Source organism: Tamandua tetradactyla, chromosome 26 (genome assembly GCF_023851605.1).
Source record: "Tamandua tetradactyla isolate mTamTet1 chromosome 26, mTamTet1.pri, whole genome shotgun sequence".
In the NCBI taxonomy this organism is placed as follows: Eukaryota; Metazoa; Chordata; class Mammalia; order Pilosa; family Myrmecophagidae; genus Tamandua; species Tamandua tetradactyla.
The window spans coordinates 29,642,201-29,656,125 of NC_135352.1; the positions used below are offsets into that span (position 1 = coordinate 29,642,201).

The window sequence follows — 13,925 nt, forward strand, 5'->3', positions numbered from 1 at the left end:
TACACTTTGAGAGGATATTATACAGAGCTCTGGACTGTTTAAAACATAATCTGAGTCCCTAATGGATTGGGAGCTGATCTTTTGTGTCCTTTTTGCCCAGCCCAGTAACTGTCACACAACTATGACTGGCATGTTTGCTGAACTGAATCCTGCAGTGAAGGAAAGTAGGGAAAATCACCCAGGGGGAGGCAGAACAGTCTTTGCAAAGCCAAATGTGCCAGCGAGAAGCATATGGCACAAACAATAAAAACACCAACTCAACCTCCCTCAATTCTAAGCAGAGAACACTCATGACAAATATTCTTATATTTGACTTAGCCGGAATTGTTGCGATCAGATGGAGTGCGCTCAGCTCATGAGTTCAAATGTGAATTTCTTCTTTACATTTCCTCCTCGGTACGGAGGAGAACTTTGCCTTTCTCTGCCGGCGTGCAGATGGGAGCCTGGCCACTTGGCTGCAACGTGGACCGGACGCTGCGTGAGTCCTGCGCTGCCATGAGCCGCTTCTCAGTGGTGCGCGGGCGGACTTGGCTGTTTTCATCCCTAAGCTTAATACAAGCACATTAGCCAGGCCCACGGGCTCCGCATCCCCACTCCCCCGCTGTGACGATGCAAAAGCTGGTGTCACTTGCTGGGTCACGGGCACTGCCCTGGAACCTGCCCTCCGGGCCTGAGGGGCAGTTGTGGCTTCTGGCTTCCGACCACAAGCAGGCCGCCCCCACCCCCCACCCTCAGTGCCCGGGTCTCCCAGTCTCTCTCCTTACGACCCAGTGAGGTGGGAGTGGGACACGTGTGAGGAGGGTGGAAGGGAAAGCTAGGAGGTGCGCAGTTGCCGTCTTCCCTCTGCACGCAGGTTCTGGCGGCAATCAGGGGCTCTGGAAGGAAGCTTGACGTGGCAAATTACAGACCTTATTCTTGAAAAAACAAACAAACAAAACTTTTTTTGGTGAGTGGGAACCTAAGGGGGGGTGGGGATGGGCATGGGATCCAGATCTTTTGACCTTCAGAAGGCTAAACGGCCACTTAAACATCCGCCTAAGAATGTGAATCTACCAAGCCACCATTGCCAAAAAGGAGCCTGGTTAACCTCAACTGAGGAGTTTTGAAAAATGTCCACCCAGGAGTCCACACCCCAGGGGGTGGAGCCCGGAAATATGCAGATTTTCATAAGCTGATTTAGAGGACCAGATTCGAAAGTCAAGCCCCACTCCTGGGAAGTTTTTCTCCCTGCCCACCTCTCTGCCCCTGCAACCAGTTCCAGACCTAAACGATATAGCTAATTCCAGCATGAGGCTTCCAACCCCACAGAGCCACAGCCAAGGGACTATGAAGCATGCGTGCTGTGAGCATCCCCCCACCCCCCTGCCAGGCTGATTGCACCCCCTTCACAGCCCAGCACCCATACCTTCCCCCAATGACTTCCAGCAGCTCATTTTCCTCCTGTGTCAGCTCACCTTTCTTTATATGAACCATTGCTCCTGGCAGCTTGAAGGTTATTTGTGTTTCTTGGGAAGTATAATAAGGAAACATTGTGTCTGCATTAGGAATGTCAGTTGGGGAGGCAATTTGCGATCAGGGCATAGAACAACCAAAGGCAGAAATGCTGGGATTCTCTCCTCCCTCCCCCAGGCTTGCAGGCAAACTCCACCCTGTTTCATTTTGTTTTATGCATGTAAAAACTTTATTCTGAAAAAGGATCTATGGGTCTTATCCAGTTGCAAAATGGGTTCATGTCTCAAAAAAGATAAGGATGCCTCCCCTTGAGGCAGCCATGCCTCTCCAGCCTAGGAACCTGCAGTGACCTGTGGCCTCTGGGCCTCATACATGCTGTTCCTCTTGCCTGGGTCGCCTGTTCCCTCCTCTTTAGCCTGGTTGACTCCCATAGTGCTTTGCATGGCCATGAAACCTCATCAACTCCAGACAGGCCCAGGATGTGTGCCCTCAGCAAGTGTTCTTCCTTCCCTTGCCCCACACTTACCACAGTGCATTATAATTGCCTCTTTCCTTGACTGCCTCCTCTAATGGTCCCCTACTTGACTGTGAGACTTCATTACTGATACCCGTGTCTTGTGTGCCTGATAGATTGCTATAGGCACTCAACATGGGATACTTGGTACAGGAACAGAGAGATGGATAGTTAGAGGATTAGATGAATAGGTGGATAGATGGATAGATGGATAGATAGATGGATGGAAGGATGGATGGATGGATGGATGGATGGATGGATGGATGGGATGAAAAAAAAACCCAGGGACAGAGGCAGAATACTCATATTTGAAATGTTTTTAATCAATTTTCCTCTTCTTAGAAGCAAAGTTTTCCTTCAAGCTAAGAGTGGTGGAATCTGAGTTTTGATCATATCTATAGCCCCCTCCCAAAGTAGGATCTGAGGGAAACTTGGCCAAGTAACACTAGCTCTAGATACAGCCTCCCAGCCTCAGCCAGGTGTGCCAGCAGCTGGGCTGGTGGCCACAGGACCACAGTTGATGATCAGAGTACCTGGTCCTCTTAATCTAAGGGCAAATGAGGCAGCTACACAAAACTGGCATGGATGGCACAGAGTGAAAGAGGAGCAACCCCAGAAAAGAAGCATTCCCTAGCATCCAAGGGGAAAAAATAGTTCACAGGCAAGCAAGCTGAGTCAAGTCTGTCTGCTGATTTCTTTCTGATGGCACAAGGCCCAATTTTAGAAAAATCCAGTTGCATAAAGACTTTGGAAAGGGCATCTGTATCAGCCAGTATACAATAACAACTAACCCAACTGCAGAAGAAATGCAGTTTCACATCATCCTCTGAAAGTGGGTTTGAAAAACAAAATACAGAATAAAATTAGTAAGTCATTGATTGAGAGGGTACTGTGTACTCTGAGATTTTCATAGATCCCTAGTCTTCTTACCACCCTGAGTGCAGTTGTATTGTCATTATTATCACTGTTTTCCAGATGAGGAGACTGAAGTTCAGGGAAGTTAGTTTTCTAAAGCCACATGGGTCATAAATAGCAGAGTTAAGATTTGATCCAGGTCTTTGTAATTACTGATCCCAAGCTCTTCCATTTCCGTTAAATAAATCTTTGATTTCTGGAAAAAAAAAATCATTTCTTGGGAGCTAAAATCCATGCAATGTTTCTGAAATGAGACCATTTTCATGAATGTCAGGTGAGTGTCCCTTTTGGCAAGTGCCCAGGGCAGCTTTGTCCTGGCAGGCTCTGGGGCCAGTGTGTGTGTGTGTGTCTGTGTGTGGCAGGGGGTGGGGGTGGGGGGTGGGGAAGTGGTAGACTTGCTCTCCCTCCCCACTGCCCTCACCAATCCCTCTCTATTACAGCCAAGGGAAGTAACTGCCTCTGAGTGGGAAGCAGGTGTATTGACAGATAACAAGGAGTTTATGAAAGAAAAGACCTCAGCAACAAACAACAAAAATCACTGTGATCCAACGATTTCCTTTGCAGGGGAATTTGTGAGAGAAATCCCCTTCAAACTGTAATCTCAAGCACACTGTTTTCCGGAAACCAGAATGGAACAAATCTGTTGTGAAAACAAAGAGCCTTTGTGTGGAGGGATACATGTGTACCTGGCAACCACAGGTGCACATTAATGGTGAGGCCCACGACTCAAGCCCTTGCCCCCCACCCCAGCCCCAGACCTTCCTGCCATCCCAAATCCAACCATTTCATCTCGAGGCAGCGCTTTGCATGGGCTTCAGTTGGAACTACATGACTCCAGGTGGACTCTGAAGCCTCTGTGATACAGCCTGTGGCTCTGATGGGTCTCCAGGAAGGCTCCATGTTGTTCTGGAAAGTTCTGTAAGAATGTGACCTGAGCTCCTCTGCTGTTCCCCATATACCTCGGCATTTGGGGAGTCAGGCCGGATGGAAGCACAGTTTTCCCTGAGCCCAGCTCCATGTGGCATGTCCGAGAGAGAAGGCTCTCTTCTGCAGCTTCAGGAGGTGCCACCTTGGATGGCGGAGATTTCCCTGTCTCTCTCTGTCAAGTGCCTGAGTGTAATGACCCTGCCAGGACCTGGCTGGGTTGCTAACCTCACAGGCACTTGATGCCATGATTTCTTTTCTACATATGGGTTTTATTTGGGCATTGAAATGTGTAGTTTCCATCCAAATCCACTAGACTCCATTCTCCCTGAGGGCAGGGACCTTTGCTCAGTGCTGTTATGCCCAGAGCCTAGCACTATGGCTGGCAGGAAATGTTCAATAAATATTGGTTGACCAAGGGATGGATAGCTCTTCATATTTTCTATATCATAAGTTTTTGTTTAAAGAGAAAGGACAGAATGACTAGGCCTGCAGAGCTCCTGGATTCTAGGAAGCAACATTTGCATTGCATTCTATGTAAATGATGCCCCCTGGAGTTGTGCAATATAGTGAGTGGTTCAGATCTATTGGCCCAACCCAAATGCAACACTGATAATGATGCAAAGTAAAATTTTATGTTTTGTTCCCAGAAATTCCTCATCTCTCAACTCCTGGCTGAAGCTAAAATGTTCCCAGAGTCTTTGGGCTGATGGCTCCTTTAGTCATTCTGGAAAGCAGGACCAGAGCCCAGTCTGTTAATAAGACCTCCATGGAAGTCCAGAGTTCCCCAAGATCGGAGCATTTGATGTACCCAATGTGGGGAGCCCCAAGCCTTCTTGACCAAATCCAGAACTTGCCAGGAGGAGTCCCTACTCAGGCTTGTAGAGAGTCACTGAAGAATCAGGAGAGTTTGAAGGAGATCTCAAAGGCACTGCCCTGAGCAAAGACAATCCCACTAATTCGGCTAATCTACTGAAGAAGCTTGAAGAGGCCTGGGCATTGTGTCCATTGTGGAAGTGCCCACCTTAGCCCTCTGCTTTTCTTGTTCTTCTTCTTCTCCGTGAATAATCTCATCCAGCCCAGGGCTTCAACTGTTATCTACTGATCTCTCTCAAAACCCTATCTCTAGCCACAGCTTCTCCCAGGAACACCAGGTCCATAAAGCCACAGGGATAGGCATAGGCAACTGAACAACTCAATGTAGACAAGACAAAGCTCATTACATGCATCCCCCACCTCCCCTCCCCACCCCAAACCTGTTTGCTTTTCCACTGGTTCCCATCTGGGCTGAGAACATCACCATTCATTCCTATTGAAATTTCTCCCTGTCCATCCTATGGGTCACCAGGTCCTAGCGATTCCCCTGCACCATCTGTTCCTGCCTCTTCATTTTCATAGCACTTAGACCCTCCTGGACTCAGCTTCACTAATTAAAGACATCTCACTGTTCTCTCTCCCTTTAATTCATTCTCAACTCAGAGCTGATAATGTCAATCTCCCATATCACAACCCCCGCAGCTCCCCCTTCCCTGTAGAGCAAAGTATATGCTCCTTCACAAGGAATGGGAGATCAGGCCTTTGCTATGTTCAGGAATCTTCTCTGGATTCCTCTTACTCCACCTCTCAGCAGCAGTAGGCAAGTGGATCATACCACCAGTCTCAAAATATTTTCCTCTTCTGGTTTCTGTGACCCCATGTCTGATTTCCCCCTTGTGCTTCTCTCTTGGTCACCTCTGCAGACTCCTCCTTCTCTCCACTTTCCAGAATGTTGACGTTCCTCAGAGCTGGATTGTGAGCTCTCTTCTGTCCCTGAACTGTGTCCTCTCTCTCAGAATCCCTCAGTAATGGCACCTCAACCTAATGGCTCCCAACTTATATCTCCAACTTGGATCTCTGAGCCCAGACTCATTTATTTGGTCAACTACTTGACATACCAATTCAGGGTCTGCTAGGATCTCAAATGTAACATGGCCAAATAGAATTCCCAATTCTTCTCTACATTCTCTTCTTCTCAGGTCTTTCCCATTGATAGGTGTTTTGACCAGGAAGGAGGAGAAGAGACCAAAACACGATCAAAGGAGCTTTATTGGGAGGCTATGCATAGCCTGGCTGAAGCCTAACATGGTGATGGCCCCAAACAGGCGAAGGGGTTCAGATTATATAAGATGGTTGGCAGGTGTGCTGGTTTGAATCCATGTGTCCCCAGAAAAGCCATGTCCTTTAATCCTCATTCAGTATTGCTGTTGGGAGCCTTTATATTGTTTCCATGGAGAGATGACCCACCCAATTGTGAGTGATAACTTTTGATTAGATGGTTTCCATGAAGATGTGTATCCACCCATTCAAGGTAGGGTTGCTTACTGGAGCCCTTTTGGAGGGAACGATTTTGGCAAAAGCTTGAGAGTCACAAGAGCCAACAGAATGCACAGAATCCTAGGGAAACTGTTGAAGAGAAAACTAGAACATCTCACCATGTACCTTTCCAGCTGAGAAAGAAACCCTGAATGTCATTGGCCTTCTTGACCCAAGGTATCTTTCCCTAGATGTCTTAGATTGGACATTTTTATAGCCTTGCTTTAATTTGGACTTTTTCACAGTCTTTGAACTGTAAATTAGCAACTTAATAAAATCTCCTTTTTAAAATCTGTTCTGTTTCTGGTATATTGCATTGTGGCAGCTTTTGCAAACTATATCAGTGAGAAATAGGGAATGGGAGGTGGTGGATTTTCATTGTCTAGTTTGGTTACAGGAAATTGGCACATTCTCATTGGTTGGTTTAGAAGCGGAGAGCTAAGTGGGGAGTTGGCAGGTTTTCATTGGCAGGGTTTAAAATGTAAACGTCACAAAGTCATACAGGTTTGCAATTGCTGGAGGGCAGATGTTGGGTAAGGGGAGCTTATCACAAGATTACAGCTGCAGGAGGGAAAGAGGATGTGGGCTGGGGTGGGCTCAGTGGGTCTCTTGGAAATCCTGGGTGGGAGAAGCTTGTTGTAGTATTTGCTAAGGGTGGTCACATCACGGGGGAAGGGGTTCTGCCTAACACCCATATTGGTTCATATTGTCACTGTTTCCCCAGTGGCTAAGGCCAAGACCCTGCCTGTCACCGTCTGCATTAGTTTCCCAGAGCTGCTCTAACAAAGGTACCACAAACCAGGTGGCTTAAAATAACAGAAATTTATTATCTTACCATTCTGGAGGCTAGAAATCTGAAATCAAAGTATCAGTAAGGCCATGCTCTCAGAAGACTGTAGGGGAGAACATTTCCCTGCCTATTCCCGGCTTCTGGTGGCCCCAGGCAAGGCTTCCTTGGCTTGTGGCAGCATCATTCCAATCTGCCTCTGTCTTGACATTGTCTTTTTATCCATGTATGTCTCTGTGCCCTCTCCTCTTACAAGCCCACCAGTTATTGGATCTGGGGCTCATCCCAAATCCAGGATGACGTCATCTGGAGATTTTTAACTAATTGCATCTACAAAGACCCTATTTCCAAATGAGGTCACATTCTGAGGTTTCAGGCAGATATGAATTTGGGGTTGGGGGAAAGGTCACTATTCAACCCAGTACTACTCAGCCCTCTATTCCAGCCCACCAGCAGGTCCTGCAGCTCAGCCTTCAAAGAACACACTTTGAATTCCTTTACTTCTTACCATCTCCACCAACAACCCCCAGACAGAGCAACAGCAACTCAACTGCAAGAAACTCCTGAGCTGGGTGTCCTACCTCCCTATCCCTGCCCCATCCATTCCTTCCAATAGCCACAGTAATCTTTTCTCCCCCTTTCCATTGTAGCCATTATTTTTCTTGTTAATTTATCATCCATGGATATTTGGGTTGTATCCAGTTTGGGACAATTGCTAACAAGGCTTGTCATTCCTGTACATGTAATCTGATGCATAGAGCATACTTCTGTTGTTGTTGTTGTGCCATTTTAAACAGTTGTGGTAGTTAGATTCAGTTGTCAACTTGGCCAGGTGAAGGCACCTAGTTCTGTTGCTGTGGACATGAGCCAATGGTATGTGAACATCATCTGTTGCTAATTACATCTGCAGTCAGTTAGGAGGCGTGCCTGCTGCAATGAATGACGTTTGACATAATTGGCTGGTGCTTAAATGAGAGAGCACAATGTAGCACAGCCTAAGCAGCTCGGCATTCCTCATCTCAGCACTTGCAGCCCAGGCCTTTGGAGGTGCAGAAAGAAATTACCCCAGGGAAAGTTGTCGGAACCCAGAGACCTGGAGAGAAGGCCAGCAGAGACCATCCTTTGCCTTCCCATGTAAGAAAGAACCTCAGTTGAAAGTTAGCTGCCTTTCCTCTGAAGAACTAACAAAATAAACCCCCTTTTATTAAAAGCCAATCCATCTCTGGTGTGTTGCATTCCAGCAGCTAGAAAACTAGAACAACAGTTAAAAGTAATCTTTTAAGCATATACTTTGGACCAGCTGTCCAGGCCTCAGGAAAAGAAAGCTGTGACAAGAAACCCAACCCTCTAATCCAAATTTCCAGAGGCTCCTGAACAGCAACCACCCACTTCCATGGCCTTACCTGGTCTCACATCCACTTGGCTCACAGAGCTCCTGCCACACTGGCCTTTGCTGGGTTCTAGCAGCACGTCACACATGTCCCTACTTCAGCCTTCACACTCACTGCTTCTTTTGCCCATAATCTGTCTCCCAGGCCCCCAATCCTTACCATATCTTTCCACATCTAGCCGTCTGTGCCAGTTTGAAGCTGTTATGTACCCCAGAGAAGGGTGTCCTTTTTCCTGATCCTATCTTGTGGAGGCAGCCACGTTTCTTTTAGTCCTAATTCCATCTTGTAGGGTGGAACCCTTGATTAGATGATCTCCACGGAGGTGTGGCATGCCCAGTTGTGGGTGTTACCTTTTGATTAGTTGGAGATGTGACTTCACCCATTCAAGGTGGGTCTTGATTAGTTTGCTAGAGTCCTTTAAAGGGGGAAACTTTTTGGAGAAATCTCAGATGCAGACACAGACACAGTCATTTGGAAATGCATAAGCCCCAGGAGACACAGGTGCTTCAGAGCTGACAGAGATGCAGACATTTGGAGATGCTTTGAATGCCCATAGAGACAGCAGATGCCTAGAAAGGGACATTTAGAGATGCAGAGCCCAGCAGATGCCACCATATGCCTTTCCGTGACATGCTGAGCAAGCCAGAGCCCAGAGTTGTGTCCTGGAGGAGCTAAGTGAAGGCTCACAGATGCTTACAGGAAACCACTTGATTCAGAAGCTGGAAGCAACAGAACTGGGAACAAAGACCAGCAGACGCCAGCCACATGCCTTCTCATGTGACAGACATCGGCTTTCTTGAGCCAACGTATGTTTCTCTGGATGTCTTAGTTTGGACATTTTTATGGCCTTAGAAACTATAAACTTGAAATAAATTCCCTTTTTAAGAGCAGTTCCATTTCTGATACATTGCATTTCTGACAGCATTAACAAAGCAAAGCACCGCCTCATCATTTTGTCCTCCATTCATGTCAACTTCTCAGAAAGGCCAAGATCACCGTTTAGGAATCTTATCAGAATCTGCAATCATTTTTTTCTGCTTTTCATCTGGACCCAGCACAGTATTCAACATGGAGTAGCTGCTGAATAAAAACTTCATGAATAAATGAATGACTGAGCATCTCATCCTCCCTGTTTCTGCTTGCCAGGGCCCAGGAAGAGGGGCTCCAGTGGTCCCCAGGTGGGGTGTCACACATTGCCCTGTCTTTGTTCCTGTTACCTGCCCCTCCCCTGCCTAACTTAGTTTCCAGGGCATGGCAGGTGCTCAGTTCATGTTTGTATGGAGTTTAGTCTCTGTTCTGGAGAAAAGGACAGATAGTCTGATGGCAGGGGCATGAGCTGGGCCTGTGGACTCCTGCCAAAAATAGGCAGCCTGTTAGTGTGGGAGGAGAACTGGAAGCTGAGTCTGGAGGCCAGGTCTTTGCTATGACATTAATCCTAAACCAGGGGCATCGGTTCTTCAGGTCTCAACTCCCCATAAAATGAAGCTGGATGATACCTGCCTCGGAGGTTCCATGAGTGCCAAGAGACCTTCTCAAGAGTAGGTGCTGGGGCAGTCACTGATTTGCAATGGTTTTCCCATCTGTTTACTGGAAATTAAGCCACAATGAGTTTTGAGCCTAGATTAATATTTAGAAAGGATTTAGAAAGAAAAGAACCCAGTTAATCCTGAGAGAGACCTTTTCATTTCTATTTGTGCAGTGGGTGGAGACTGTGTCCCTGGCTAGGGCAATTCCCATAATCCTCCCAGAAATGCCCCTTTGCTGTTGCAGTCTCTAACTTTGCAGTCAAAAACCAGCATACGCTTCCTGGGACGCCTGGCCTCTGCTCCTGGAGGCATTTAGCCCTCTGACTCTGGTCCCAGGAGGAGGACCCCATGCTCAGTGAATGACGTGGCTTAGCAAAATGGGGAGGCAAAAGTGACAGCTGGCCAAGAAATCTTTTTGTAGCATAAGTGATTCAAGTCCAGGACTTCCGTGTTAGACGGAATTGGGCTTAATTTTTCATTCTATCATTTGGCAAACTAATTGGTGTATTTAAGCCTCGGATTCCTTATGTATCAAAAGAAGGCAATCACCGTGCCTGCCCCACCCTGTCGTGGGGATAAGTAAAACGCTGCCTGTGAAGCCCTGAACCTCGCAAACATGGAGTGCTCAATCAATGCCAGCTCTCACGTCACCGCCTCCAGATGTTCCCGTCCCTCTCCAGTGCTGAGACCGCACATTATTTATTTCCTAAGCATTTAGTCCTTTTAGGGCTTGGATTAAAATCTCATCCGGGGCCCCTGAGGAGGGAACATCAGACAACTCACCTTCTGGAAAGGGGCCACCCCTGCCCTATGGAGAGGGCTTCCGAATATCGGCTGGTAGATTCGTCCCTGCAGCCCGAGGACAGCCAGGGGAGGGTGACTGTGGTTCCTCCACTTCCGCTCCTAAATGTCACACCTGAGACTGACCGAGGGCCCCCTGGAGCCACTCTAAACCACAGGTAAGAAGGAGCGAGTCAGCCTCTGCCACCCCCTGACCCCCGTACGAAGAGCCTGAGGGCACCCCTCTCCAGGGGCTGGGCCGGAAGAGACCCCCCCACCTGCTCAGTTTCCCCACTGTCTCCCCACCCCTGGCAACCCCCCAGATGTCCTGAGACGGACTTGTCAGACCTGTGGGAATCACTTCCTGGAGCTGACTCCCCAAAGATTCCCTAAGCTAGGAAACCACGGGTTGCAAGCTTAAAGACCCAGGAACCGGGTTCGAGCTTGCTCAGCAGTAGTAGTTTAGACTTGTTCATATACTTTCCTTATAGTCCCTTTTTTAAAGATAATATTTTTATTGACATCTACATCATTATTATTATTGCATATTATTATTGCATCATACAGTCTATCCAAAATATACAGTCACTGGCTCACAGTATTATCACATGGTTGTGTATTCATCACCGTGATCATTTTTAGAACATTTGCATCACTCCAGAAAAAGATATAAAAAGAAAAAAAAATTTTTTTTTACCCCATTTCCACCCCTCATTATTTATTTATTTTTTGTCCTTATGTTTTTTTACTCATCTGTCCATACCCTGGATAAAGGGAGCATCGGCTACAAGGTTTTCACAATCACACAGTCACACTGTAAAAGCTATATCATTATACAACCATCTTCAAGAATCAAGGCTCCTGGAACACAACGCAACAGTTTCAGGTACTTCCCTCCAGCCACTCCAAAACATCATAAACTAAAAAGGGATGTCTATATAATGCATAAGAATAACCTCCAGGATAACCTGTTCACTTTGTTTGAAATCTCTCAGCCACTGAAATTTTATTTTGTCTCATTTCTCTCTTCCCCCTTTTGGTCAAGAAGGCTTTCTCAATCCAATGATGCTGGGTCCTGGCTCATCCCAGGAGTCATGTCCCACGTTGCTAAGGATCCTTATAGTCTCTTGATATTCTTTTTTCCCCCCACTCTGATGGGCAAAGACCAGATCTTCTTTTTCCCCCTCCCTAAAACTTCCTAGATAAAGTATCAGAGGCACTCAACAGATAGACTGCCTGGCAATGACAAAACCCAGCCAATTCAACCACTTCGCAAGTGCTGTGAATTTAGAAATGATGTTTCCCGCCCACCAGTGTTCTAAATGTCTGGAGGCCTGAGAGTCTGGGAGCTGGTACTATTGGTAGGATTAGATCAGAAAGGCACACCTAATTTTCAGACTAGCCGCCTAGTGCAAAACAGCAAAAATCGAGTGGAATTAGGAAGGGGATGGCAAAATTGGAACTAGCCAGCCTGCCTTCCCCACAGCACTGAGGCTGAGCTTGTGGGTGGGTATGAGGTGGACTGGGGATTCTGAGGGGTCTCAGCCCCGAGCTCCTGGCAACAAAGCCTAGGGGCCAGTTTCTCAAATACCAAACTTCAGTGGGCTGGAGAACCCCTAGAAGCGCTGGTTAGACTGCAGATGCCACCCCAGCCCTTCAGAGGGTCACTCTGCAACTGTGGGCGAGCTGGAGCCAAGGGTGCAAAAATTAAATGTGGGGAAATCAGGGTGTTGGTTAAACACAGCTATCATTAAAAATTGAGTTATACAAACTTATAATTAAATTATGTTAAAAGCAAAGGCATTTAATAATACTCACAACTTATCACTTCTAATGATTTTTTCATTTCCTATTAGGAGTGCTCTTAAGGTTATTTTCATCCATTGTATCTAGATGGCAAAAATGCTACACAGGTGCCCTTGAGGGAGGAGGAGGGGGGAAGGGTGATCAGGGAGGTGCCTAGAAGGGGCCCACGCCCACCCCCTCCCCTGCTGGGCCCTTAGCGCCCACCCACTCAGCTCAGCCCCAGCCCTTCCGTGAGGAACCACTACAACACATCACGAGAGAGACCTTCCACCTGGTATCTAAAAGAGATGAAAATGCTCGTAATTTCCTGGAAGGAGGATTGTGGATAGGAAGCGCTGACAACTGATTTATAGACGTTATGCCACATTATACTTTGCCTTCTGTGTGGATTCTTCCGAAAGCGAACATGGCATTTTAGAGCTGATTCAGGTATTCGTGGAAACATTAGACAAGTGTTTTGGAAGTGTCTGTGAACTGGATTTGGTTTTCCTTGTAGACAAGGTTTGCCGTATTCTTGCAGAAATGGTGAAGGGGGAGGACGGTTTTGGAGGCCAGCATGAATGAGGGGGTTACCCAAACTGACACACAAAATAAACTGGAGAAATCTGAGGCTGGCTTGGCAGGCGCTCCAGCCCATGTCTGGATGCTGTAAAGAATACGAATTTTCCTGAGATCCCAAGAAATATTAAAATTGGGGATATTGGTATAAAAGTGCCAAACCTACCCTCTTTTAAATAAAAAAAATTTTACAAGCCATTTCCATGTAAAAATCCAGGGGGAAAAAAATCATCTAAGTTTACCGTGCAGTTTACCAAAAATAGAAGCGGATCACCTTAACTTTTGCTCTTGGATTAAAGTCCTGTACTGTACAGAAGTTGTGTAAAATCAGTATGTGAACGTCAATGCTGCTTTTCTTGCTCAGTGATTTTAAAGAAATTAGGGAGTTCCAGTATGAATTTCTTTTGTTTTCTAAATTGCATTCTTATGCCCACCTAAAGCCACGCCTGTATGTGTTGGCTACTACAGTATTTTGAAAAGTGTTTGAGACATTACTTTGTGTTTAATAAAAAATATTGGTGTTTCTATGGATCAGCATTCTTTAATTCTGTTTGTTACAATTCTTACTTAAAGAACCATTTACGAATTGCATGAAAACATTATGAACTTTTCCTCTTAAGTTGAAATAAACTCCAAGGTAACTGGACTTCTAAAGCAAAAAAAAAAAAATTAAAAAGCTGCACAGTGGGGCTCTGTTGAACATCTCCTCCCAGCTCTGCAGTAACTTCACATTGGTAGCCTGAAATTGGCCATGATGGAAGTATTTACACCACAGAAACTGGCAAAGCCTGGAAACCAGGGTTCCCCATCCTGAGAGTTGCTGTTAATCCTTTACCGGCACACCGTTGTGGGTGGAACCCAAAACCCGGGCTGGAATGACCTCCTCAGGTGGCTCTGATTTGGAAGCACCTCTTGGAATA

The 13,925-nt window shown here is 46.6% G+C and overlaps 1 pseudogene; it reads left to right on the plus strand.

The window, feature by feature from the left end:
• The first annotated feature begins 435 nt into the window (after positions 1 to 435).
• LOC143669807 (AP-3 complex subunit sigma-1 pseudogene) lies at positions 436 to 13,185 on the plus strand (annotated as a pseudogene).
• Positions 13,186 to 13,925: the final 740 nt, after the last annotated feature.